We start from the raw sequence: 24,001 nt of genomic DNA, 5'->3' as shown, positions 1-24,001 counted from the left end.
CTATGAAGTCTACTCAATGTATTTCAGGAGCAAATGACAAACTGCACATATTCAGAAACATACAAGATCAATGGATCTCAGCTTTTCCAAATTGCCCTTTTAAGTCTTTCTTTCATGTTATTTCAAACTTTCTGAATTCCTGTCATATATTGGTGTATACTGTATACTGAAAAAAAGAGATGAGGATCTCCTCTCGGACCTAAATTCTCAGTTGACTCAGCATCTTTTCTCTTTCCATTCAAGACAACAGTTTTACTTTGCCCTGCAAAATAGAGAAGATTTCTGCAGAAACAAATTGCCACACACAGAGAGCACCACTACACATCATCCACATCAGGTAATAATTTCTGCATTGTCATTTTTTATGCACGTTTTAGAGGCAAACTAGAAGAAAATTCAAATGGCAAAAACCTGTGTGATATCAAAATGTTACATAGCATGAGGCTTTTTTCTTGATGTCGCATTGCAAAGCACAAACTTCAATCCCCGTCCTCTCAACTGACTAAGTATTGTAACAGAATACAGTCACATTGAAATGTCATACATGGAAGAACAGACAGTAACTCCCCCATTAGTCAGCTGCTCCTCGTATTTGAGTAACAATCTCATCGGCATGTTGGAGATTGTAAAGTGATAGTTTGGAGGGGGAAGGAGGAGAATTTGAAATGGAAATAAATTTCAGGTCTGATAATGTTGTGTAGAAGAGGAGTGTAATGTAGACCACCTGATAGTGAGTATTTCTCTCCCTGCCTCCCACCCTAGTAAATAAGATATCACCTCCCACTGCAAAAACAAATATCAAAATGCAGCTTGGAAACTTTTTTTTTTGAAGGTTGCTTCTTCGTTCATGCAAGATGAGACATGGCATGCATCGTAGAAAACAAATCCTATTTTGTGGCTGATTTTAACACTACTTTTTAAAGAAATTGGGCACTGACACGTATGGCTAGTGAATTCCATCAACAAGATCACCACTATGTATAGCACAAACAGCACATATATTCAAAATCACATCGCAACATCCCGCAAAACATCGAACAAACAAGCATTCTGACAGATAGGGGGTATCAGGTAACAACTCAACAGCATGATCATGGAGGGGGCTTCTTAACAAGAAAGACTGACAACATCCGCCCAAGAAATGACACCCCGCAATGACGGGCGATCGGAGACTGTAGCAAATAGCTCCATGTGGCTAACGATTGAAAACAGATGCAAGGAATCACAGGTGCATTAAATCAGGATCTATATTACGAAAATCATGCTCTACACTAACAACATAACACAAAACCAACGACATCATTATCATCCTCATTGTGATGGTGACAAGGGTGGGGTCCCTCACGCACTAGGCTCTGCGCTGGAGGTCCAAATTGATAATTTCTAAAGTCGTATGGGATCGTATGTAAAAGGCTGGAATTTTCGAGTCAATTCCTTAAGGCTCAGCGATTATGTCAATGTCTTTGTGAACATTTATCTGTTAATTCTGTTAATTGTTTCATAATGTTTTCAGAGGTTTGAGAAACTGATGCATAGATTTTTTTCTGATTAATTATTACAATTTTTTACAGATTTTTAATGATAATAACTCTGGATTTACTTGCAACAGCCTAAATGTAAATTCAAGAACCTGTTGAATTTTGATGGGACTCTTACATCTGCACAGAGCTTCCAATTCCAAGTATATCTTGCCAAAATAGACATGAATTCCAATTTTACAATACTGGTAAATTTTAATCCAAGCTCAGGCAATATTTGCATACATGTCTAGAGTGCTTTTTAAGTCAGAAACTGCACTCTGCACTGAGCATAAATACTAGTGACAAGGCTGAATATTACCAATGATGTAGTGAGAGTCACGACAACCAATATATGATGGAATAAAAAAAAAGAGGAAAAATATGTTTGAAACATCTCTGCATGCTGATGGCATGACTCCATATTGACTAAAATGTTGCACCTGGAAGAACTGCAAAATCAGCGGGATCACAAAAATCATACTTTTTTTCCCCTTTTCCTTCTTTTTATCGGGGAAGGGGCGGAGGCAGCAGGGGGGTTAAACGATATCTGGTAGGGTGCTTGACGTGAATGTGATTGGATGGAGGGGAGGTTTCAGACTTACCAATACACCGACTTTGTCTTGCAATTATGTTTCTGAGATGTGATAACAGCATGAATGATTCCAGGACTGCTCAGATACAGAAATTAGCGTCCTTGCCTACTCCTACCTATGAGTGGTCCCTTCATAGACATCCATGTCACAAACTACATGGAGCATCAATCCAATCAGCAACTCTCAATACAACTTTATGACTACAGTGTTGCAGCTGTACAGATACGATGTTAATCCTGCAAGATTACATACCGGTACTAAAGCATGCAGGATTTGAGAAAAGATAATAAGGTTAGGCATGTCTGAAAACTTACATAGAAAAAATATCTGATTAGCATGAAACATGTTTTTGTACATGTTTACAGCAATTCTTTTTTTTTTTTTGTAAGTCTGAAACCATCCAAGATCATACTGTGGTTTGCAGAAAGAAGAGGGAAGGGGTGTAGAATCTAACTTTCATTTTGAAAACCGTTCTTTTTTTTTCTCCAAGGATGGATGGAAATCAAATTACTCTCAAAATGTGCTTGCTTGTACCTTCAATGGGTGGTCCAATTTAGAAGAAAACTCAGTATGCAGTGATGGTTTGAAAAGAAACATGGCCAGGTAGCAGCATCCGCAGAATGAATCACAAACTCAAGCTCTGAATCTGAAGTTACTCTTCAAATTCTCCAGTTTTACTACACAGAAAGTCATACAACCTCTTCCAGAGCATTTCACTGGAGTTTTGGAAATAATTGTGGATGAGATGAAAATGACATGAATAGATCTATCTTTTCCATGGCAAGACCACATGAATTTGCCATCATCACCATCAGGTGTGACCGACTTTTGATGAGAATTAAAGTAATTTCTCACTTTCAACACGTGAGCGTACGCCTCGAATCTCACAGGTGTGATCTCTCAGACCAGAGCCGTGGAAATGATACCCACACGACCAAATGGCATAGCTTTGACTGACAGGAATCCAATTTGGAACGACCCATACTCCTCTTTTTTTTCTTCTTCTTCTTCCAAGAGGCACTCGCCTGCGTTTTTATTGGTCAATATCTGTCACTTTTGTTGTGCTTGCGGAATGGGGCAGCGGGGGCCACCCAATGCTCTTCAATAGCATCCGCAGATTGCTTTGGAATCTACCTTGGTTTCCATTCCCATTCCCCTCACTGGGGGGCAGGTTCACACTCGGACTGCATTCACGTTAGTTGGGCAGTGCTCTGCAACTCCCATGATGAGAAGTCAAGGGTACACTGCTTGTGAATGGAGTCATTCTATGCCCAGTAAAATAGAATGTGCACTAATAACTGCTAATACAATGTGAACGTGGCCCTACCCCACTAGGTTGAGGGTTCCACGATAATGAATATTTCGACATTAATCACCCTGTCTGGCAATATCAGCCTGTAAATCAAGATGGAGACCAATCAATCACGTTATGATGTGTCATGGGAACCAAAGATCTAGTTAATTCTGATCCCGGTAAGAGATAAAGCATGCACACGCAACAAACTCTCAAAAACCTACATGTCCTTGAGATGTTTTCATAAAGGAAAAAGATTGACTTCAAATCCCAGTGCTTTTCGTGATTTTTTGTTGGGCAGAATATTATTATGATACTGTTGATTGGAGCATTTTACTCTGGAATGCAAATTTGGAAGAATTGCTGCTCATTTCCAGCAATTTCATCCAAATTTTTGCAAAAATTATCTAAAAAAAAAAAAAAAAATCTTCTGTTGAGTTAAAACAGAAGCATTCTCCATGCTCTTGATGACACCACACATTATGAGTCAACCTGCCTGCTTCTTGTTCACATGACAACAAAGGAAGATATAACATCCTGCCCACATGCGTGCAGGGATGCAAATACCTCGTTCATCAGAGCATAGAGCCAAATGTTCAATACTCAAATGTGACTGGGAGTACAAATCTTCAGCAGTAGTCCATTCATCCTGTAGGACTACAGCTAGTGTAAACCAAGAAGCTGGACACTGAAGTGAATAACACGGATGGCAGAAATTGAAGCATTATATACAACAGAACGTTCAGAGAACCTCGTGCACTGCTTTCGCTGAAAATGTCCTGCATTTTGTTATATCTCTATTTCAGAACATCCTGTTTTTTCATGTCATTCACATGTCACTGCCAGAGCTTAGGCACAGATTTCAAAATATTATTTTCATGAAAGGATTACTACTAAAACAGACAAGCAAAGTAGACAACTGAGTTATTGCACCATAATGCATTTCACCCTAATTGTTGCTTTAGCTCATTTTTAATTTTTTCATCACTTTCCCCACTGTTTATGCCGTATACAGTGTTTCCATTTTCCTACTTGTATCACTTTTTTTATTTACTCTTTTCTATGCTCTTTGGCAAGTTTTCTGATTCTGTGACTGAAACAGAAGTGTGCTGCAGCAGTTCAAATTCCTAATAAAAGATGAAAAACAAAACTTTCCAGCCCACTTTACTCGTTTTTTTAGTCCAGAAAAAACTTGTCAGTCTCTAACACTCTGTCCTGCAGGTACTTATTTTCCACTCCACCCCCTAAAGGTGTTTTATTAACATCTGAAGTTTCATGTGGTATCACAAAGCTGATTAAGATTTGTGTAAAGCCCTAACCCAAATCCTAATCAGCATTCAATTCTGTCGAAAAGCCAACAAAGTAAAAGGAAAGAAAAAGAAAGAAAGCACAGGGTTGCTATCAACAACAGTCATTGTACAGACCAGTTTTTTCTGTTTCTCTTTGCAAGTGTAGCGGTAATCCCCACTGATATGTCCACAGCACAACTCTTATCAATTCGGCACCACAAAGATCTTTTTCGGTAACATGGTACACAATGCAGCTAATTTATATTCCAGCTATCTGGACGATTTACACAGCCACAGGACGTTTTTTTGTCTGCTTGGAATTTTGTCACAATTTGAAAGAATAGATGAATGGTGTATCATCATCTCTCATTCTTCTGGGTTTTTTTTTTTCCCCCAGTTTTTTGTTATCCCCAAATTCTGAGAGTCCTATCGCTGGCTGTTATTACTTTCCATGTGACTTTTGGCACATTGTCACTTGCCGTAACTGATACATCATTGCATAATGGCTCCGCAGTCGGCACAAATTAATCAACTTTGGAACACACCCCAGTCATTTTACAGCTGCCTGTTTGCTCTCCTTACATGCCTTTCCCATCGCAGTCACCAGTTTAAAAAGGGGGATTCTTTAAACTTAAGTCGGGACCGGTGTGTAGAGAGACTGATTGATTGCATAGCTCTGCGCTTTCTGTAAGGGTGTGGAAACCAGAACTCTTTTGTCCCATCCTCTCCTGATAGAGGAACAGATTCCCTCCTGATGTTGAATGCTCATGTTGTGCACGCCACAATTTTTAGATCATCAACCGGCTAGTGTGTTTGTTTCTTTTAAGAAAATGTTTAGACGAACACAACAACAGAGGTTCCATCACTTCAAGGTGGATCCAGCCCCGAAGATAAACTTGTTTTGAATTATTAAAGCCAGTGTCACGAGGGAAAAAAAGGGGTGAAAAATTGAGCAAATTGGACAATTAAAGAAGAGTAATTGAAGGTTTGGATGTTTGTAAACCATTGAGCATTTTGTATTTTTCGGCATCCTAAATTACATGCCCTGGTTGCACAAACAATGAATGGAACTCTTGCATAGAACTCTACAGGGCATACACACACACACACACACACACACACACACACACACACACACACACAAAGAAAGATAGTGAAGATGATTCTAAATGCAAAATCTTATCCTTTCTTTATTAGTCTGCCCAAGGTATTTCTATCTCTCCCACCCCTTTCACTCTCCATAATACTTCACAAATGAGAGTATGAAAGAATACCCAGTGCTACAAAGAGCCGAGAGACGGAAACTCACCGATTTCATCGCAGATTGCGTTGCCAATAATCAAGTGAATTATCTCAGCTAATTCAAGCTCTATAGGCTTGTTTTGAAGTAAATGATGCACATCTTACAGTGAATGAAATCTCATTATCATCATGGAAACTGCCAGGACTTCATACGAATGTTCTCATTACTACAGCCATAGAATTAGATGGATGCTACACATGAAGCACTGTATGAGGTTTACATGTAAGCAGCCTATAAATATCACAAAGTGTACAAGGAAATTTGAACAATTTGCTGCTTAGAAAAGTAAAGTTACTCCTGCCTTCAGATCACAATTCATCTAACTCTCACTGAACTGCCACCAACAGAAAACCATTGAATCATAGTATGTACAACAGTTTGTAGCAGTAATGATAGAGTTAAGACACCCCAGAGTTGACCTACCACTTAGCGCTGCCGGCCCTTCTGCCACCACCAAAAACAAGAGATCACCATCCGGTAAGTTTATCATTAGTTTTCATAACCTATCCACGCCTACTCCCCTACCCGTCACTTCAAGGCATCCGAGAAATCAATCCTAGCCCCCTTCTCCCCGTTCCTCGCGCTAATCCCAAAATGCAACAGAGATGAGACGATGAAGGTAAGGGAGGAGGGAGTGGGAGGTATCACAAAAGGACGAGTCGGCCGTCCGCGGCGATAGACAGCGATGGAGATCAAAGACTGTTGCCGCCTCCTTGACTGCACAATTCTATTCTGGGCAGTGGGCCTTCTCTGTTTTCTCTACACTTCCCTTGCTGTTGTCGTTGTTGTCATAGATGGTAATGGTGGTGGTGTTATTATTTTCTCTCCTTTTTTTGTGCTTGGTAGATCATAAGCTAGGTTCAAAAGTTGGTCAAGAGGACAAGTTCAAATAGTCTAGATAAACAGCCTCCGCCATTTTCCACTTGGAAGGGAACAGACATAGGTGTTTTTCTGTCTTATATACTCTCATATATTCCTTCCTTGGATTTTTTTCTTTTATTATCACAATGATATTTCAACCACTGAAAGCCTACATATGAATGCTAAAAGAACCAGATTTCTTTTGTCAAGCAAAATGAACATATTCCCAAGCAGTTGGTCATCACCAAGTGCCAGCTGATGATCATTGTAGCCATGGCAACACCATCCAAACTGTATCCTGTAAAGACATAGTACCAAACCACTGGTCAGAAACACACCTTCATATGCACTGAATATTATGTGGAACCCTTCATACAAAGATGCCTGGTGCTGTAATGAGATTATTTATGGGGGGGGGGGAGGGGATATGACATTTACAGGGGACCAAATGAGTAAAAATGGCATTCGTCTAACACTGACATGGTACTCACATCCTAAAACTGATGTTAATATCACAAGTAGCTGGTAAGTTCCTGACAAATCATATACACCTAACTAAAACAGAAGCAGCAAAGACATTTATGTAATCTTCTGAAGATTTGTTTGTTTTTGTAGGTTTTTTTTATTTTTTGTTATTGCGATATTGACCATTCCAAATGAAATAACAGTATTAACAATATATTAAACCATGACCCATGATGCAGGGCATGAATATAATCTACACATGGAGCAACTCCACAAATGATTACGTAGGCCGGCAATATATTACTTTAACTTGGGCCATAACTCCATAAAATTTATGATTGTTGCTCCTTCTATTGCAAATCGGTATCAAAGGGCATAACGTCAGCAGTAACAATATCAGTTCCTTTTAGATTATGAGCTTTAAGCATTTTTCATTCCTTTTGGTAAGTGAGGACTCTCATGCAGTCTGTTCTAGAATCAGAAAGAGAATTAAATGGGTCACTGATCTATTGAATTCATCAGCACTAAATGATCAGTCTGTAAAGCTAAGACTATAATCTGTTTTGCGATAAACAAAGTTTAACACCTTGGGTAAAGTTTGTCCAGATAGTCAGCTAGTGCATACTTACAGAAGAATTTGGCCTGAACTAAAGCTTACAAACATGAGATAAGACAAGCGAGGACTTACCAAGAAATATCCCTTAATCCTTAGCATATTGTTTTGGAAATATTTGCTGGTAAAAAAAGAGAGATACTATATCTTCCAATTTTTCTATAGTTTAATGGGAAGAAAAGTACACACATCATATTACAATGCAAGTTTATCAAATATACATGATAATTCACTGTGTATACTGTGCATAAAATGTTGGCACACTGATCTCTAGCCTAACATCTTTAATAAATGCAACGTAAGCATATCTGTGCTAGTCCCACATACTCCAATATGTGTTGGTACTACAACATTCTCTTGGCATCACAGTCTATTGCAAGAGACATGAAGTGTCTTTCATTTGAATTTCACATGCTTTCCCCTCAGCAGGCACAATGAGTACTTTGGTAAATAGTTTGAAGGACGAAAGGAGCATCAACTCAACAACCAAACTTTTGAAACATTTTTTTTTTTCCTGAGTCGGCTTCCCTTTTATTCTCAAAAAGGAACCTATCTAACACCATCCAAGGTGTCAGAGATAGGGCTAATCTCTCCCCTGAATAAGCACTGGCATCTGATCAACAAGTGTTTTGCTAATCCTGATATGAGAAGGGGGAAAGGAGGAGGCATAAAGACTCGTAAATCTTCCTCCTGCAATTGTGCTGCAACCCATTGGGCACACGATTCCCGGCAAACATATCATGTTGGCCTTTAAAGTGCATACTAATACATCTGCACAAACCGACTAATCCCCTCACTGGTCAAGTATTAGAGCACCAATATGGTATCTTCTGATTTGCTTTCTCAGCTCTCCTCTTATCCTCCCTTTATTTACATCTCAAATATTTGGGCATGGGCAGAACTTAAATCTGCTGAGGAGGACATACAAAATGTACAAAAATCCTTCTCATGTACCAAGAACAGGTCTGAAGAAGATTTTACTCGGGAGAAAAATGAAAATTGGTGAATCTTTGTGTGCAAACCAAATGGAAAGCTGCTCAACACCAAGATAACACACAGTTACAAATTCATCTTACTCTTATAATTCATTTTTTTTATACATCTGATTTTTCACCCAAAATTTCAATGAACGAGTCGACTTCTCAGAATTATTTTGTTTTCATACAATAACAAGGTTACCTAATTTCAAGATAGGATATCCTTTTAATGGTATGCTATGCTCTGATCTTTAGCTTCGCCAAGGGAGGAGGTTATGTTTTCATTACCGTTGGTTTGTGTGTTTGTCCTTGTGCAAAATAACTCAAAAAGTAGTAAACGGATTTGAATGTAACTTGCAGGAAAGGTTTAGAATGATACAAGTAACACATGATTAAATTTTGGTAGTGATCTGAGAATTTTGGGGGAATTTATGAAGGATTTTTGATATTTTGGCAGGTAGGGTCAATGAACTTGGGAGTTCAGGCTGCACGTATTTGAGGTTTGCATGCGCGCACTAAAGTGCGTGCTCTACTTTTTTTTACTAGGGCCAGGCGCGCCGTGCCGCTGAGGGTTTATGACATAACAAAGGCTTCTATATTGGGAAATCGGGAGACTTTCAGCACACAGTATGGGTAAAAATCACTGAAATCTCTATGGAAGAACAAGATCAGTGGTGGAAATGAGCTGCATGCTTGGCAGAGGTCTGCGCTCTCAGAGTGCTTCTCTAGTTTACAAAGGTATAGGTGCCAAACTCAAAACATGATTGATACTTTTACAAAACACAATACACAGAATTGTGAGTTTTGTTACATTAGGTTACATGTATACTGTGACATGTATGGTAGCTGCAAAGCAGAAAGCAGAAATTCTCTAAGTGGTATGGGGCATGACTTTTTTTTAAAAAGCTGATAAATTGTATTCAAATGAACAATCCAGCAGTGCTGGCTTGTTGAAATTGGATTTTAAAATGCATTTTATAAGCATAAGAGATGATGACAACCGAAAGCAAAGCCCCCTTATCACCAACAATAAGGGGGAAGAAATAGAACAAAGATCAAATTCTCAAGTGCTGTGACAGATTGGTGCAGTCAGTGTAAGAATTGATATCAAACCTTCTGCAAAAAAAATTCCTTGTTTCTGGCCTACCTCCTCATTATGCTGCTGAGAGAAGGGGAAAAATAGGCCGAGGTCGAGACGAAATTGAGAGTTTTTCCACCTTCTTTTCAGCTCAGTATTTTCCACGGTAAAATAAAACGCTCATCGACAGCTTACTCATTAGAACTTCGACTCGATTTCCATCTATTCTTTCAGTACCACATGTGTACATCAATATTAATTTCAGCAAGGAACAAAGTGAAGTGCCCCAAGAAACTTGCTCTAGATTTAGAAGCAAAATTGAAACATCCCATGCAATCAACCCACTAGAGCTACATAACCAGTAAAACTTTTTTTAAAAGACATAATACTGTTTTCTGAAACCCTAAATAAGAATTCTGTTTGTGTCATAAGCCAAGTTAAAGCTTGAAGGACAAAAATGTGCTAATGGACTAATCTATAAAAAAAACATTAACAGAATCTAGTCCATAGATTCTTGTATTTTTCATAACGATACCAAAAAAGATTCTAAAGAGTGATCTTTCAACACTTACTCCTCAGCATAGGTTATTCTAGCAAGTTTAAAAAAGTGTTGTTTAATTTTTTTTTTCCTTGAAATAAGCATTTGGTCTAATTTCTTTATGTTATCAGTTACCTCAAAATACATATAGCCTGAAAGCAATTAACAAAATGATGGGCTGCAGCTGAGAATTGGATGTAAGAGAAAATATCGCTTGGTTGGTAAAAATGGTAAGACAGGATAATTTCACATCAATCAGGTTGATAATCATCTCTCGGCACTGAAAAAAAAAAATCTACAATGCTCTTTCCCCCCCAATAAATGCCCAATGATAACCCAAACAGCCCATAAACAACTAAACCCCTTCCCCCAAACAACCAATTGTGTTCAGACACTGCGATCAAAAGACAAATGTCTGTTTACTGTGTTTAGTAGAGAGGAATTGACAAAAGTGACAAATCTAATGTGATTGGCTGCACACAATTGAATAGGGTGATGACGGAACATTTGAGACCCGAGAAAGATTGGTGGGGACATGGAAGAGAAGATTCCAGATTAATGCCAAATTTAAGAGCTTTGGAGGAGGGCAAGAATGGTTGACTGCACACAGCCAACAGTTAAGCCAGCGACTGAAACCAAGAAAGTGAAATCTTTTCTACACCATTGAATATTGGATGCATATCTGATCATTAAAGTCACATCAATCTCCATAAAAATGCTGCAGAAGTAGAACATTGAAGCATAAAAATCGTAGACTGTAAGTGTATTCACTGAGTTGTAAACATCTACAAACAGCCACATCATTTCACTTACAATCAACGGTCAAAACATTTCTTAACCCTCAGATCGCAAATAGGTGTGTATGGAATTCTTCACTTGTATACGACCGGCCATAAAAATAAAATAGGCCTACATTTAAATGCCTTTCACACTTCTCCTTCACGTGTAATATTGATTCTATCCTTGCTAGAGTTTTATAATCATCCTGAATGCAGTCCCCAAGTAACACGTGCACTTCAATACTGACTTATTTGTGTGGCATGTTTGTACGTGTGAAGTCAAGTACTTGACTGAGAGAAAAATAATAAATCCGTTTTTATGAAATTTGCTCAAACCTGTCTAAAATGGTCACCACACCAAGGTTAACAAGAGTGGCCATTATAGACAGGTGGCCAGAAAGGCAAATTTGCCTGTACTTTTTGAATTTTTAAGACTAAAATTTGAGTAAAATTAGGCATAACTTACATAAGTCATGATCATAAAAGTGCCACAAAATACTGCAACATTCAACAAACACTGTCTATTACATAATTTGGCCAAATGACACAAGATGTGTGGTACAACTCCTTCTCGAAGAAAAATATAACTCTGTAGAAAATGTTTGTAGGACATTAGAATACATAATTATATGGAACTGATTCCTTCAGGCAAATAGATCCCCCCCCCCCCCAAAAAAAAGGTATAGTATTGGTGTTTTTGTGTATGGGACCAACAATACTGGTGAATTCTATACAGGCAGAGAGTCACATACATGTGACAAGTATATCGCAGTTCCCATGGGAAACAATACCAGATGACTTACAAAATAATGATCAATGAATCAAAACTTCATGATGGCCATACAGTTTTGTTGCTCAAGCTCAAAAAGTTTTCATAAATGTTGAACTCACTCGAATTCACTGCCTATATCCAAAACAATTCTTTCTCTTCCCCCCTCTCTCCACAACATGCACACCCCTTTTTTTTTAATTTCAGGCCCAGATGAATCACTCAAAAGATCAGAAAATGACTGCTGACAAATCCAATGTTTTTAGATATGTTTCTGTCAAGATTTCTTTTCCCACCTCATCTGAAGGAGAGAGGTGATCATCTGCCCAATGAAGGATAACTGATATGAATACACAAATTTCTTTTGTACACCATCTGCCTTTCTCTTCCCCAGTGACTCACATGCATGGAACATTAATTCTCAAACATACTGACAATGACACTGGCAAAAATACACAAACTGGAAAAAAAAAGGAAAAAGATTGATTGAAATGGAAGACAATGATGAAATGCTCCCTTAAATTCATATTTTCATTTTGCTTATTCAGGGTGAGGAAAAGAGGAAATAGATGACACTTTCAATCGTCAAACAGACAATGCTCATAGCAAATATATTTGACTGGCCGAACATTATTTCTCTGTTGGTGATGCCGACCATGACAAAAGATCTTCATACTGTACCTCTGAAATAAATTGTCATCAAATTTAGACATCACAATATTTCATGATTATGTACACACATATCCACAGAGTTCATAATTGTTGCTTTGGTACTTGCATTCCAAATCATGTGGTCCTAAATTATGTGTCTTTTCTTTAATTTGTTTTTTTTTTTTAAGGTTTCGCTTCTGAAAACTCAAATGAGTTTTATACCAGTTTTGTGCTGATTCTCTGCATTTCAACAATGTGTTCTTCAGCTTCATCTTGTATAAGGATATACCAACAGAGCAATGATTTGACCTTACATGATGTGTTACTTGTCATTCCATTGCAAATTTTCCATCACTGGTTAATTATCTGCTATTGGTTCATTTGGATTTTTTAGGGATATGGAAGGCTAATATAGTTCTTGCTGAAAGGAAACTTTTGAGATGAAGATGAGAGATAGCTTTTGTGATGCAGAGACACTACAGAACCATCATTATTAACCCTCTTGGGACTCCTAATCCCTAACCTATCACTAACATCTCACACAGTTTAGTAGCAGCAGTAATACATGGGTTAATGAAGAATGTATTGATGATTGGCAGATTAGTGCTGATCTCGTACACAATAGTATGGAAGACCATGAGAGCGATTTCTATGTCACTCCCGTGGCTCTGATATAGCCTATACCTTTACTTTTCATCATCAGACCACACACGCAACTGGGATCTTTAAACTGTCCGGCAAAATCTGACCTTCAGTGCATTCTATCTGTCTGGTAACGTGGGACATCTTCTGAGGTAGCTCGCCATTCACAGGAATCAGACGCAACATTTACGACAAATCTTTGTCATTGAGGCTTTACAATAAATAACGAGCATTCAATACCGATAATCAATCTATTTTTTGCATCAACAATCAATTTCAAAAGTGGTGGTGTATTTTGTGGAGGCCCAAGTAGTTATGGTCACAATTATGCCCAATACTCTATATTTCATAAAACTATCTAATAGCATCATGAATGATTTATAAGCACATATTTGGTACATTGGGAACTTTTCAGTGGAAGAATGAGCAAAGAACTTAGCAGACTCAGTAGAATGGAATGGATGCATCTAACGGATATGGTGTACTTGTGTCTTTTCTCATCTGTATTATCACTTCAAAAAAAAAAAAATCCAATGACTTTCTGTGACCTCAATTATCAAGCAGCAAACAAATGCATTTTCTTGGCTTTATCATGACTCAAAACTGGCCGAGGTTCATTCCTGTTTGAGATAAATCTAGCCGTGTAAAGATTTCAGAAAATGAAATTTAAATCCATCTGGATTCTCCCTCCTGGATGATTGTAATTAGCCACAAGAAGGTCCCACATATAGACACCAAAATCTTTCAGAGTGACAGCAATAGGAGCCATCAAACAACACTTCAGTACAGTTAAAAACTTGTCCAAATAAATCCCTATCATGGCAACATTGGCAGAAAGAATACTCGTGAACTTGCAGAAAATTACTTGGAAAAAACAACAACAACAACAAAGCAAACACAGACTATGTAAGGCTTAACACCAAGCCAAAATTCTTTCTATGTGCATATTTAGAACCAAACCAGCAGATGTTGAATCTATAAGACTACTTTAATACATCATATTCTCAACTCTTTCCACCTGATCTAGAAACAGACAAGAAAGGGCTAAATATATAACACAGATGGTTATTTTGTACTTTCTGTTTCCCCTCCATTTGTAATATCATATACCCTGCTTCAAACAATCCAGACATTGTTTACATCACTGCCTTATTTTGCTTGCTATAAAATGTGTTCAAGTTTACATAGCATGTCTCCACCAGGTGTTTAAAAAAAAGAGATGTTGAGTTTTGAATAAGCAGATCATGTTAAAACACTTTCACTTCAGCACATTTATGGACAAATTTGGGGGATAAACGTTCCCACCTTGCATACCGCTCAGTCCACAAATGGCACACAAATCTCATAAAATTTCCTGCGATGTCACCTCTATATGCCAGCACGCCGACTTTGACAGACTCTGATTGCGTTGGCATTTGATGGACGAGACTGAAACCGACAATGACTTGATCAACAGAGCCTGACTTTGTGTGAATTTTGACCTACTGATCCACAGCACTTGATGGACAGGTACAGTAAGTGATTGATGGGGGAGACAGGACGTGATGACTGCACTCTCTGGTAACATCAGAAGTTGTCCATGTGTACTGCATCCCACTTTTTCAATAGAAAATTGTCACACCAAGGAGGTATCACACAACCCCTTGGTCACAATATCGTCATTCCCCTATTATTTGATGACTTGACATACAATACAAGAAATATCTTGCACGAACATGCTTACACTTCATTTTCGAAACAATCCCAAGTTTGATGAAATTTCATCTGTGGACAAGTGTTGCCATTTACAGCAGGGGGTACCTCCTTCAAGTCGGAAATGGAGAATTTTCTCAAACTTACAGTTTGCTCATCTCTAAATGCAATACCTCAAAGAAAGTATTAATCATTCAAAAAAAAAAAATGCTGGAATAAGAATTTCTGAACATGATTCTGTTTTGTGGGAGTGCACAGTCAACATATTAAAAAATGGTATCCACAACTTTTAGTTTTACATTTCTACACTCTTGCTCAAAACATTTAATCATCACATTTCTGATTCGCTATGTCACAATGTAACTTGTTAAAAAAAAAAACAAACAAACAAACATGTACACATGATAACAGGTATAAATAGGCCGTATACTTCCCTAGGATTTCATCAAACTTACTTTACTCTTTCATTAATGTTGTAAAGCTGTATAATACTTGGTTTCAAGAGATTTACATTTCTGTTCAACTCTTCTTATGGCCTTTACCTTCTTTAGTGGCATTTCTTTTTATGTGACTAGGAATACATGGGGGGAGGGGGCAAAATTTCACCCCTTGGGTGGTGGAGTCTGCACTGGGTGCCCTTGTTTACCCCCTATTGTTGGGGGTGATTAGTGCAGCTATCAGGGATTTAAAAAAGGGGGTGTGAAAGGCCCCTGCCTGATGCTGAAAGGAAGTGGGATCAGTGGCTATTCATTGTGTTGTATGGCTTTGGGCCAACATGATACCCCTTTGTTGAGCCACACAGGGGCTCCTTCTCACCCCTTTTTCTGCTACCAGCACTATGGCCAAAGTGGTGGTGGTGGGTGGGTGGAGGGTAATGCAGATGGGAGTGAAATTTAATCATCTCAACATTGAACTTAGGAGCTACCTCGCACAGCATAGTGCCTTCTGTTGCTCTTAGTAGTCTTACCATAGCTCCATGCTCTTATTCTGTAGGCAAAGAAGTAGAGTGAACCAAAATTCATGTCAATGATTTTGTGAATTCAAATACAGTGCAGAACATAACCTCTTCTCAATGTAGCAGTCTGGTGTTTAACTCTCAAAACAGACCCATGGATGTTACTAATGTCAACAGACCTCTCTATAAATGAACAAACATTCTCCAAAACCCTCTCCTCAGGGTAGATATGTAACTGCTACTTTTATGATATATATTTGCGGGAAACTTGTCAGCTATAAGAAACGAAATGCCACCGTCTTTCAGAATTTCTTCCTTACCATCCTTGGTTTCAGGCTCCTAAACAAATTCTGACATTATTGGGAGGAAATGTTCAGTTCCTCCAAGCACAATCAATTCATTTCCTATTTGCTTTGTTGTGATCATATTAACCAGGGGAAAAAATGAGAAGGATGACTTTTCATATTTAGGTCAGATAACAACAGTTTCTATTTTGAGGTGGCAGGCAAGTGCTACATTAACGATCAACTGGCGCTTGAAAGCAATCATAACTTTTTTGTTGCTAGTCCAAAATTGGGGAAATTTCCACCACCTGCTGGTATTAAATCAAAGATTCAACCTCTTGAGGGAGAGATAACAACACTGAATAAAGAGAGAGAACATTGTTTTGCAAAATGCACGGAAAATAAGTATATTTATGTGTCATAATTTGACAGTGGGGTAATACAAATGGGACAGACACCCTGTATCAGCACATTCCCAGTGACAGAGGGTGCACCGCTTGCGCTCTCAAAATGAAATTGAGCTTGCCCCTCTGAAAATTTATCGCGTAAACAGAGGAATGGACTTCTCACGTTGTGTGCTCTCCAGCCAAACACTTGAGGGTAGATTTATAATACCCTCTTGTTTCCCCTTTTCTTTCTTCGTTCTTGTTTCAAGTCTTAGCTACAGTATACCAAACCTGATGGATATATGGAGCATCTACTTTTGTTTTTGAGATGGAATGACTCACAAATTAACTTGTGGCTGGTTAAAAATTTCAGCTTTCCAAACCAGCTTCTTTATCCAGTATAAGAAAACAAAAAATATAAATCATCACTTGACTCAATTATGACTGTGGACTTGTCAGGGCTTTCAGATTGTTTTGAGCCTTTTTGTGTGTGTTTTTTCCTCTCTCTTTTTAAAATTTAAATCCAGCTCCAGTGTGGTCTTTTCAAAAGTAGCACAATGGTTCTCATAAATCAATCTTCTCTTCGACTGGAGAAACAACCCTGACTATCAATCTTTCAAGTTTTGGCATCACTTTCTGCCACCATCCCACTGCCCTCTACTTATTGGGCGTATAGCACATCCCCTGGGCCACTATTAAAATTTGGAAAATTTGTACAGATGGTAGTGTAGCCTATTTGGGCCACTCTAAACAAGGAGAAGAGTTTTCCATTTTCTCTTCCTTTCTTATATCTTTAGTCCCTCTTATTGCAAATAATGTTAGAAAACTTTTTTCTCTAACCACAAGAACTTTTTTCCTTCAGCACTCATTTCATCTACACAATTCATAAGTCATGAAGTCACATCATTAAAATGGTATTTCAGACTTCTTTAGTTTCCACTCTGACTCGCTTTACTTCCTGCTGTATACTATTTTTCAAAATCTTAGTCGGTGATATTTTTGCAGATATTTTGCCAGAACCAGAAAAAACACCTGTGGACACTTACATAGTAAGCCATTAATGCGTAGAACTTTGTGAAACAATGTGTAGGAAAAAAGTGGTGTAGATCTTTGAATTTCTGTTTCATTGAGAAGAGCAATTCATTTTCCATGAAGTGTAAGACTTCAAAAACACACAAGAAATGTCTCATGTCCATGCGACTGAATCACAAAAATAAAGTTGATTAGATATCTTCTTTTTTTTCACAGACAAAAGCAATATTTTCTTTCCATCTGTCACAGTAATAATGTTGCTCTTGGGGGACTTGTTTCGTAAATCAGTCATTGCTTAATAAAATTTGCAATCTTATGAAACAAGTCCTCTGTAATACTTTCAAAACAAATTCCAGCTTTTGTGCAGTTACCTGAAAGAAGTCACAGTTGTTGTTTCAATTTCTTATCAGTCTTTTGCATTTATTTGTCACCTGTAACTTCAGACAACGTCTAGGAAGGACACTAATAGCTATTTTTGAAAGCCAGTTTAGATTACATTCACTGGAGTCCTGAAACTGCTACTGTAAAACAAGAAATGTCCACGTGCATTTTAATTTTGCGAATTTCGCGAGAGCCTAGATTCGCGAAATTAAAATGCATGTGAATGTTCTTACTATATGCATTGAATGTTATAGGCAACTCGCAAAAATTTCATGCCGCGAAAAAGGCTGTCGGCTCCAATTCGCGAAAATTTCATGCCTCGAATATATCACGTTTTACAGTATACTTGGGCTGCTATCCAATATCTTAACATCTCATTTCTTCTTCTTTTGGCATTTCCTGTTTCTTTTCAGGTGGCAATGCTGCTTCTCAAAACTCCATTACGGCAGTAAATCACCCATGCAAAAACTTGGAAGCACTGTATCCATTTTGGTTCTTTCCATCCTGCACACCAACTTGGGAGCCATTTCTGGGTGTCACCTCTATTTGTTTTTCAAAGTAGACTGCGTGACACTTCACACTTGAACCCACACTTTTATCACCTCGCTATAAACAATACATCAATTTGGCACCAAAAAAAAAGGAGGAGAGCTTCTCAGCTTACCCTTAAAGCCAGCATACAGCTTTGTCACAAAAAACCACACTTTGTTTTGAAGCCTTTCCTGAATATGGCAAGGATATGATATGACTGAAGACATTATAGGGAATAATGACATGATAATTCTACAGAGTTGATTATAGACCGTTTCCAGGAAGCTTTGACAATTACGTTACTACCTCATCAAGTTTGTAAATCGACACTCTACTTGCTACTAAATGTATGCATGCATGTGTGGAAAGTATTCAAGGAATTCAATATATTTATGATTTCATTTTTTAAGCTTGCCTAATCTTGATTAATCTAGCCCATTTCATCATGAGATGATGTGAATTTACAATCTCAATGGAGTTAAAGTAACTTTTTAATTAAAAAAATACCCAATAATTCTTTGGAAACCTTTGGACTTTAAGCCATGACTGAAACTAAGCACTTCTCTGGTTTCTGGTAATGGGTGCAAATACAAACACAAACCCTGTAGGTTGGGTCATATGACCATTAAAGGGGGTAAGCTAAAACTAAATCATATTTGCACCAGCATACTTTCACTTCTTTGATCTGCTTGTTTCCATCGTCCATTTGATGGATTTTGTTTGCAATGACTGTTCAAGAAAGGCTTGAATAACTCAAAATATGCTTTGATAAATTCAACAAATGCACATGAGCTGATCATTCACGCTAATCATATTGATGACCGTCTTATAAAATTACTATATATCACATACTGATACAAATTTTCCATCAAATGTAGTTGCTGTGGATCTTCAATTCTCATGAAAAGTTACTGTATGACTGAGTGCTCATGCTTCTATCAAAGTTTTGTAAATCAAAGCAAATTTATTCCTTTAGACATAGCAGACATATGACTAATTGTTAATGCTTCTTATCCAAAGTTTGTAAATTAATTCCTTCAGTAGCTAAGCCTACATGTTTTTCTGTCATAAATTCTGAATTCCTGTTTCGCTCTCTCTCTATCTTTCTCATTTTCCTGCTAGGTGCTATTCTCTCCTGCTGACAATATAAGTGAGTTTCTCTTCTACAAGTTTAAATTTCTCCTTCACTCCTACTTCAAAATTTATTTTAGCACTCATCAAATCATTTCTTTCTTTCATTTCTTATGCACTTTTGGTAATCGCCACCCAGCAACATTGTAACTTTACCCTGTATGAGATTGCAAGACGAAGAGTTTCTGGGTGGCCAATGGAAGCATGAAGACATCACAAGACTCTTGGGCAGGTGGGATTCTCTTGAAACCGAGTATCATCTCAGTCGCTTTTTGATCCGACCCCCAAAAACAACACTCCGAGCTATAGCATATGGCTATAATAACACCCGACTGACAACAATCTGATGCCGATTGCAAAATGTCACACAGGTAAGCTAAAGAGATTGTTGGGGTAAGGGGGAGGGTGGGACAATTGATCTAGGAGGGCAAAAGCTACTTTTAACCCATTCCCTACGGGGACCTGGCAGCCTGTGTATTAAATCTATGGGGATTTCAGAATTTGGCAAGGAACGGGTTAAGATGCCTGGCATGTTTCTTTAAGAAGGTGTTTTCCTTGATAAAATATGAACCATCATCAGCTGGTATTCAAGAATAAGGAGGAGGAGGAGGAGGAGAAAACTTAACTACAGCAGAGTTATTCAAGCTGTTATAGCCGCCAGTGCTTTTGGAGATCATCGGCAACTTCAAAACACTGAACCCCGCCTCTTATGGCTTGGAATCTTCGGGACACAGTCACCCCATCTTCCCCTCTCGACTCTATTCTCATTTTAACTTGACATGGCAATCCCCTGTTATTTTAGGTCATGTTTTCTTTACTGATATCCCTTGGGGGTCCGATGGCATGTAATATTGGAAAGAGGTTACTCGCTGATGTTTTTGATGGTTGGCAAAGAAAATCTGCACAGGTGAAAATAATCCATTGATGACATGGAGAACTTGTGAAGAGTGATCTTGTCATTCTTTTTCCTTCGTTATCTTTTTTCCCTTTCTTTTTAAAACGCAACTCTGGGATGTTCTGCAGTTGAGAGACAACTTAGGTTAACCAGCCAATATATTGCATTTCTTTTCTTCATGCATTTTTTTCTTAATGACTGTTATCAATCATGCTCTACAATGTGCAATTGAGAATTAATGTGTGATAGATGGGCCCAGGAGAGGCTCATCTTGAAGGTAGACAACGGACCAAATTTATCATTTGGACAGTCAAATGCCAATTAATGTTAGTCAGGTGAGAAATTGAATGGCCATATAGCTCGAGGGCGACATTTTGCTGATCATGAAGAGTAGACTCAACTAATGATGCCAGAGTGACACATATATGATGTTTCATCACAACAGATATATCAACTGTGCAATACATCATCCCAAACCAGGGTCATACCAGGCAGCCACAAAAAGCTGGTTACAATTATTTGGTCCCATGCTTTATTAAATTTGGTATGAAGTTTCCTTCTCCCATCCCACATGCAAACTAAACTACAGTAGATGTTAACATACTACCAGATAAGCTCATTTGACATACCCGCTAACAAAAATACCATCACATTCTCATTACAGATGTTGGGCAAAATTATGGTTGAAATAAGGCGTTTTCTCCCTTAACATAGTGCCTGGAGAGATATGAAATTTTAGATCACTCTCCCTTTCCATGTCATGACAAGAATGGCACATGAGATGCTGCTCAGATGAACTAACCTACTTCCACATACTTTTCTCTTGCCCGAAGCTACTCTCATCATCTCCCTTATCCAAACACAGTTGTCTCCTCCGCCCTGGAGTGATGCGGTCATTGCCTACCAGCTATTGTGCCACCATCTTCCAGCTCCAGACTTGATGACTCCTCCCCCTCCCTCCCCCTCTCCCTCCTCCTCCTCCTCCTCTTCTTCCTCCTCCTCTATCTTCCGGTATGACCCAGCATCTCAGCTTGAACATGTCTTCACGTGTAGCTGCCATGGCGACTGGATGATCAATTATCACTCACTGTGGGCTAATGGATGACTCAAATCAGAGGACTGTAGGCATACGGCTCCACAGATGAAGGAAAGGGAAAAGAAGAGGCACATTACCGCACCCATTGTGAATATAAGTTATTGGAAAACTACTTTACTGGGTCTGTATTTCTCAATCTGTCATTGAAGATATAACATCTATTTTTTACTCTATGAAAACCTTAGCACCTGTTCGTCGTATTGAACCAAGAATTATTGATGAATAAAAGGTTTTGATTATTGCAAGAATTAAAAAATTGACAGTGCCGTAGTGACACAGCAATATGGGAGATTTCAAAGTAGATCATTACAGACGATTGATTTCTTACAAAATGGATGACCACAACTAGCTCGGGGTTAACAGTGTCCATTTCAGAAGATTTGCTATTTGACTCATATAAAATATGAACATATGAGCATCCACTTACGCAGAGATCGGTGATAAAGCTGGACACAGTTCATTACAGGGATTCTCAAATATATCCAAGCAGGACCAGCCTTCCCACTCCATGGTATCCCCATGCTACAGGGTCTATCATACTCCTTTGCCTGATTGACCAGAATCTCCATTCTTTTTCTTCTTCTTATTCTCAAGGAGAACCCCGTCCATCCTTTTTCATTTTTTATTTTTTTTTGGTCACAGGTGACAATTTAGTCTAAATTCATGTAAAATATAAGTCAGCAAAAAATAAAAAACAAAAACCCAACCCTTGGAATAACTTCTACAAAAGAAATCTGCATTGAGTAATGACAGTTTCAAGGACACTGCAAGGTTAATTCCCTCAAGCCATTAGACAAACAAGCAAAATCCAAGAAAAATCAGAAACCTGGAAAATGTACTAATCATCCCTGGAACCTGCTGAGCCCAGGAAAGATTGCCTAATCAATACGGAGACAGTCTCCGATTATGACTCATGCTTACGGTTCCAGCAAAGAAAAATCATAACGGCTCATTTGAGCCAAAGCTCAGACGACTGCAATCCTTGAGGCGAAATATAGATTTCCTCCACAATCATGCCCGCTCTGATTAGCCGGCAGGTCAAATTGTCTGAATTCTCTCTGATTTGGGTTCAAAGAGCATGAACACAAGGTGTACTGCTGGTGCACTTGTGAGGAGAAGTGGAAAAACACTGAATAATCGGTTATATTACCATGATGCGGTGCAGAATTGTCAATTCATGCAAGAAGAAGTTACAAAATTATAGAAACACATCTGTAAAGATAACATGAAGCCAAGGGGGTAGGGGCAGGGCGTTCTCAATTAGAATTCATTGAAGTGAAATATATAACATGATGACTCATGAGGAATATGACATCACAAAGAGTCACAAACAAATAGTCTACAGGAAACAAATTTTATGTAAATTTTGTTTCTGCCTATTTCTACAGTGTTATTTAGATGTCCTTTATCAATGACCAACAGATGTTTCAGCAATGCAAGCATACCTGGTAATAAAACGAAATAAAAGGAGGTACCCATAATGTGTAGTATAGTATACCAATATCTTTTGATGATAAATGAGTACAAAAATAAAATAAAAACATAGAGTGAAGCTTGTGGAACATCTCTGATGTGGACAAATACTGTGGCTGCCTACTTTTGCTTGTTAATTTATGTATAAATATTTTATTGTAGTGTTGCAAATAAGAGGAAGGGGGTTGGTAAGACAGCATTTTTAAGGAAACGCTCCATTTGCGGCAAGATGAAATACAAACTTGACTACTCTCTCGGTTTACTTATTTGCCATGAAATGGACTGTCACTCCTGATCAGAAATAATGATGGAAGCTACTCAGACTAGTAATTATCTCACAGAGACTGTAAAAAGGATACACAAAAGTATTCTAATCACTGGAATATTGCCATCTAAATCATAATTTCCTGCCCACAACTTGCAATTTTCCCTCAAGACTAACATAAATTTCTTATTTTCACAACAGCACTACATGTAAAGCACTGCTTTGAACATCCAATACACCTGAAGCATGATGTTCGCAAAAGTTTCCAAGCAAAAACATTGTGGAATATATATGTCAACTAAGAATATGCTCTCTATCTCTTTCTCCCTATCCCAATCTCTCAGAATCTAGTGTGGAGTAAAAATATCTTGGATGTGTAAGGGCTTGCTGGGTTGATATCAGTAATCACTCCTTCCATGTCCTGAATATAATTTGATGACAACTACGTTATTTTCCTTGAATTAGGGTGAGCCAACAGGGAGCTCTTTTTGTGGGGAACAGAGATGCG

The 24,001-nt window shown here is 38.2% G+C and overlaps 1 protein-coding gene across 1 annotated transcript in view; it reads right to left on the bottom strand.

Annotated features, from left to right (window-relative positions):
- LOC140236729 (metalloprotease TIKI1-like) overlaps positions 1-24,001 on the bottom strand; it is a 65,289-nt gene that overhangs the window by 6,541 nt on the left and 34,747 nt on the right. The window lies entirely within an intron of this gene.

The sequence above is a fragment of the Diadema setosum genome, chromosome 13, assembly GCF_964275005.1.
Source record: "Diadema setosum chromosome 13, eeDiaSeto1, whole genome shotgun sequence".
Taxonomy (NCBI): Eukaryota; Metazoa; Echinodermata; class Echinoidea; order Diadematoida; family Diadematidae; genus Diadema; species Diadema setosum.
This window is presented reverse-complemented; position numbering and strand designations above follow the sequence as displayed.